A 6,523-nucleotide genomic window follows, 5' to 3' on the forward strand; every position below is an offset into this window, starting at 1 on the left:
TTGCTGGATCTATGCTGAGGCCATGAGACCCTAGTGTAGATCTTCCCATTTGGGGATGACAGGTCCATAGCCCTTTTGTGAAGATATATCTCACAGGAGAGATGAGTTCTATTTATATCTTATCTCTAGGAACCCAATTACTCATGTTCTCTTCTCTTTATTTTTTCCAGGAAAATTAAGGCATTATGGTTCCTATGAATCTACTATTTTAAAAGGTCAACTTAATTAAGAACATTTTTATATAAACTTCCCAACTGCCCATCCTCCAAAAATAACAAGGTAAAATCACTCCTATACTACTGCTGCATTAATGCTTCATAAATTCTTTTAAAATTATGCTTGCTTTCTCATTTTACCATAAATATGTCATGCTCATTACAAAACAAATTTTAAGTATAGAAAAACAAAAATTTTAACGAAGAAATAATACTTGTTAACCTTTTTGGTATTTCTAGATGCAAGTCTAAATACTTCTACATTTTTTTATTGTCAAGATTTGTTATATGCACACAAGAAATAAAGCTGATAATGATTGGCAGAGAAATGAAGATAAATGCCTCTTTTTAATACTGTTACTAATTTAATAGATAAAAATAATCAATTTCATTGGAACATATTTTAAATATCTTTATTACCTAGATCTTAATATGAATTATTAATTCATATTATTTTCCTATTTTGTTTCAAGTTTTTTGTGTTTTTCTTATCAACTTGTGTAAATCTTCCCTGTATTAGAAGGAAGGATTAGATCATGTTCTTATGTTATTAGATCATGGTCATGTTAGCAAGTATTTCTTAGTTTGATATTATTTTGTGTATGCTATTATGTGACATGTAGAACATTGAAATTTTCAGTAATGACATCCATTTATATATTTCTGCATTTACTTTTACTTTTTTAAATGAAATATTGTACTACTTCATCAATAATTTTTTAGAATTGCTTTTAAGATTTTTTTATCTATCTCTAAATTATATATGTTGTTTCCTATGAATTGTGGGATACTATTATTAAGGATATTATTGATATTTTTTCAATGAATTACAAACTGTGAAAGAAATACTTGTTGATTCATGCTTCATTTTCTTACTAATTGTCTTTAATATTAATTTAGAATGTGCTCTGGGCTACTTTTTTTTGGGAATATATAATAAAGATACTAGACTTTGGTTTTTACATTAGGGAATCTTTGACTACAAGGGATTGGAATCCACTCAAGCTAGCTTCAAAAAAAATAAAAAACAAAATAACAGTCTTAAAGTAAGCATACAACAGGTAATCTAATATTCCTACAAGTGGAAAACAAAAAAATAGCCATGTCTCTGGAAATCTGGTCTAGAAAATTGAAAGTCAGGAAATCATTCTGTCTGATTAGCCCCTCCAATGTAGCATGAGTCTTTCTTTTAAATCTTGCATCTATAAAAATCCATAATTTGTAATAAATTAGCTAACTTCTCTGACACAATTTTCCAAGTATGAAGTGGGTACACTAACACTTGACTCATATAGAGCAGGTACAATATTATGTGTATGAAGTGCCTCCCTGTTACACTGCCTGTCACATAGTGGGCAATTTTGATAGTGGAAGTCATTACTGTTACATGCACTGATTTATCTTTCAGGGCTATGCCACATCACACTGTTAATTACTGTTGTTTTATAGTCTTCTTTAGTTCTCCCTGTTCACAATCTTCTTATTCTTGTATTGTACATGTTTTCAGATGAATTTTAGAAAGATGTTGTAAGTTTTCTGACAACTAAAAGGGGGTTTTAATGGAATTTAAATAAGTACATCCTTAGGACTATGTTTTATGTAATCATTAAGCCACATATTATATTTTTATCTTTAAGCAAAAGTTTAGATTTTCCTTCACATAACTTCCTCAAATTTTTGGATAAAGATATTCCTGAATAGATTGTATTTTCTTACTGTTTTGAATGAAAATACTTTCCTCCATAGTTTCCAACTGGTTATTGCTGTCAGTGTTAAGAAAAGAAAATGACAGGCACTGTTGATTCTTAATTATATATAAATTTAATTCAGCAGCCATATTGAACATTCATTGTTGTAGAGAATCTTTCACTTAGTTTTTCTTTTGAAAATTCTACATATAAAATTTTGTTATCTGCAAATCATAAACTTGTCTTTCCCTTGCCACTATTCACAGCTTTTATTTCATATTCATGAAATTTTATATTTATCACATACCTCTAGATAAAATAAACATTAAAATAGTGAAAATGGGCATTCTTAATTATTATTTTCGTGGAAATGCCTCCAGTGTTTCATCAGTAAGGATAGTTTTTCTTCTGTTGATTTAAGCAAGATTTTTTTATAATAAAGTGTATATTTACATTGTTATTTTCATATGGTTTTTCTCCCTCTAAGAGATGAATGTTATTTGGGTCCTTATGTAGACTAGAGCAAAGAGAAAGAAAATATGATCTTTCTATTTGAACTACTGATAGAGTATATTAATAGGTGTTCTGATATCAAGCAATGATTATATTACTGAGATGAAATATTTGTCAAGAAAAAAGAAGAGATGAAAAAGCACATGCCCAATCCCTTTCAGAGGAGCTTTTCTTCCAATAAACAATTAACCGTAACTTAGTCAAAAAGCAAATCATAGCTCCAATGGAAGCTGAGAAATTAAGTGTTTATTGCATGTTGCCACATGCCTAACCAAAAAAATTGGAGTTTCTACTAGGAAAGGAAAAAGAAAACATATTTGGTCTCAACAGTGTCTCTAACATACATTGTTTCCATAGTCAATGGCTACCTAATATCCCATTTAATGGATATATTAGAATGTATATTACTAATTTAGGTAATTTCCAAATTTGTTATCTTAAGCAATTTTAAAATTTAAAAAATCCTTATAAATATATCTTTAAGTTTCTCTCTGATAATATTATTAGCATAAATTCTCAAAACTTAAATGACAGGGTCAAAAGCATTAAAATTTAAAAATTCTATGTAAGGTATTATTCAAAACATTGTCCACATGTGCCCTCCCCATGAGCCAAAAGTGATATAGTCTCTTTTTCTATATTTTCATCAACATCATGCATGATCAATCTCCTTAATTTGTCAGGTTAAAAACAAAATCATTTTAATTTTTATGTATTTGATTTATAAATTGATTAAGCATCCTTTCCCACACTTACTGGTCATTGTATACTATTTAAATGTTAGCTGGTGCCTCCTCTTTCCCACAAGTTCTATATAGGATTGTCTTAAACTCATAGGAACTGGCACCTAGGCTACCTCAGTGGCTTCAAACCCTTCCACGGCTTGTCCTTCTAACTAAAAGCACATTCTTACTTCAGAATTTGCTAAAATCCCTGGCTGGAACAATAACCCCTCCCTTCCCCATATCTATAAGACTTGCTACAGCCCTTCTTTTGATGCCTGCTAAATTACCTAACTTCATCCGTGAAGCTTTCTCTCACCACTCTAAATAACACAGCATGCCCTTTTCTGCCTCTGATACTCCCTACATCCTTACCCTGCTTCATTATTTGTTCCACAATACTGATTACCTTATGACACACCACATAATTATGTTTTGATTATTTATATGTCCATCTCATTTCATGAAACTATAACCTCCATGAGGGCAGTGACTTCGTTATTGTATTCACAGAGTGTAGAATAGTGTCTGGCACAGAGAAGACACCAATTTTTGACTAGGTGAATGAATACATCTAGAAAACATTTTGCCGTGGAGCTAGAGAGATAAAATATGTAATACACTTTGCAAATAGCTTTGCAATACAAACTTTTTTTCAATGCAAAACTTAGGTTTTGTTTTATTTGAGGATTTTTATTTCTTATTTTATTAAACCTAAGCCATTTTTTCTAGATTCTTCTTAAGAACATCTACTGTTTATGCACTAGAAATTCATGATACATTCTTTTCTTCACAACCAAACATTTTTTCATTCTATAAATACTGTTTGTGTGATTGTTCTCTGCCTAATTCAATAGTGGCCATTGGAGATACAACAATGAAAAAGATAGACAGGTTTGCTACTTATATAGAGTTTATTTAACATATCTAAAACACACTCTTATCAAATGAATGTTTGTGTCCCCCCCAAAATTCATATGTTGAAATCCTAATGCTCCATGTGGTGGTATTAGAAAGTGAGGGCTTTGGGAGAGGCTTAGGTCATGAGGGTGGACCCCTCGTGAATGAGATTAGTGCCCATATAAAAGTGGCTCCAGAGAGATTCCTAGCTCCTTCCCTCTTGTGAACATATGAGGGGAAATCTGTGACCAGAAGAGAGACTTCACCTGACCTTGCTGGCACCCTGATCTCAGACTTGGAGCCTCCAGAACTGTATGCAGTACCTTTCTTCTGTTTATAGGTCACTATTCTGTGGTATTTTGTTACATCAGCCCAAATGTTAAAATGAATATCGTGTTCTGAAAACTGAACTAAGAATCTCAGTCTAATTCTGTTCTTTCCAAAATCGTTATGTTGATGGCTGGCATTTCCATCCCCACAATTGCCCTTGCCAGAATCCTAGCTTTGTAAGTTAGCTCCTTCTTTTCCCTCCTTTGACATAAAATCAATCACCAAATCTTCCAGCTTTACTTTGGTATTTCCAAGTCTGCTTTGTTCTCCCCATAATCACTCTCACCTGTTCAGGTCAAACCCCCTTTATTTCTCATCTGAAGTAGTACATAGACTCATCACTGGTCAACATAAATTCACATTTGTCTTCCTCTAGTACACTAGACTATCATTGGTGAGATTGCTCTGAAATGAATGTCATTCATCATTCACCAATTTATTAGTTCCCTATTCTTTTCAGAGTAAGATACAAACATATTCTCATAACTCACAAACTCTATTGTGTCCTTACTTCCTGCAACTTTTCCTCTTCTATTTTGAATCCCAGCTATGCTGAAATACTTGCAAGTCTCCATGTTTTATGTGCCTCTGCATGCTCTATATGCCTTTCTGTGTACTAATCTTGCTTCCCTGGAACAACCACATACTCCAATCCTAGAAACTTTTATCTGCTAATCTCTGATTATTCCTCATGATAGTAGTAACAGTAATAACAACAAAAATAGCGACAAAAACAGTGGCAACATGAGTAAACATGAGAAAAGTATTCATTTTAAATGTTTTTATTTATACTACGAGCTTCACAAAACACTTTATAAATATTTTCTTATTGAAGGTTCAGTTCCTCAGGGTAATTTTCTTTGATACTTTTCTCCTAGCTATTGGGTACTCCTCCAACATGTTTTCACATGTTCTTGAGCAGCAGTATTTATCAGGCACAGTCCACACAGGACAACAAAATATACTACTGTATATAGATAAAGAGATGAAACTTAATACACGGATTTATTAATTTGGTATTCAAACACTGAAAAAGAAAAAAGGAAATATTGAGGAAACACTAAGGTGATATCTGCAGGAAGCATTTACCAATCAATCCTAGGGTAGAGGGAATTCAAAAGAAGTAATTGGGGTTATCAAAACCTAAGTTATTGAGAGGGGAGGACCTTCAAAATTAGTACTCAGACCTCTGAGGAAGGGCACAATGGAGTAGCTTTGGTTTTTTAAAGCCTGATCATGGAAATTCCATGAAGTAGACTCTAGACCTCTGAGGAAAAGGCTCTACCCACTTTTGATGTGAGTTCTCTCAAGGGGATGGGATGAAGCTGCTTCTAGGAGTGTTGCAATTAAGCCCAGATCTGAAACTAATTACCACTTCAGGAGTCAAGGGTCATTGCTTTGCCAATGCTGACAGGAATAGATAAACAAGTAATTTCTTCTCTTATCCTTATGTTTTCTTATCTCTGTCTTTACCCCTTATTGGTAGAGCCTAACTGGACGCTAGCTGACCAAAGAAAAATTGTTTGCAGAATCCCAGCCACAACATCATGAAGGAGAATATGGAAGGGTGAATTTGAAATTAATAAAGAATAGTTTAATGACTGGTACAGTGCCGGGCATTGTGTTCTGTAGGTTGTCTAGGTCATTCTGCTCTTCTTTTCTTAGTGCTACGTTAGTATTACCACAAAATTCAGGTTGTCCATAACTGTATCATTCAGGATTCAGTCAGAGAAGCAGAACTACCTGGAAGCTGGTAAAATGGTCTGCGTAAAGATGATGCCTGTGTCTATGACTGGGGCCTAAAGTTCACTGGGAAACAAAGAGGTGCACGAAGATAGACTTGAAGTGAAGGAAGCAACTCAGCTGAAACCTATGAGGATTACATAGAAACCAAGATAAAAGTCATCAGTCTCTCACTATCTCCAAGCCTCCAACTTCAGAGATGGCTGTGTCCTTCAGGACTCACATCTGTAATTAAACATTTATCAGACCCAAGAGATGAGAAAGCTGAAGGAGGAAATCAGACTGGACCTGGAGGAGTTGTGGGCCTGGCTGTTTTTCCAAGCTAAGCATGTAGGTGGTAATGCTGCAAATTGTCTCATGTCCTTCACTGACCTTCCATATTTAAAGAAAACATGGCTGCTGCATCACTGAC

This window comes from Eubalaena glacialis, chromosome 10 (assembly GCF_028564815.1).
Source record: "Eubalaena glacialis isolate mEubGla1 chromosome 10, mEubGla1.1.hap2.+ XY, whole genome shotgun sequence".
Lineage (NCBI taxonomy): Eukaryota > Metazoa > Chordata > Mammalia > Artiodactyla > Balaenidae > Eubalaena > Eubalaena glacialis.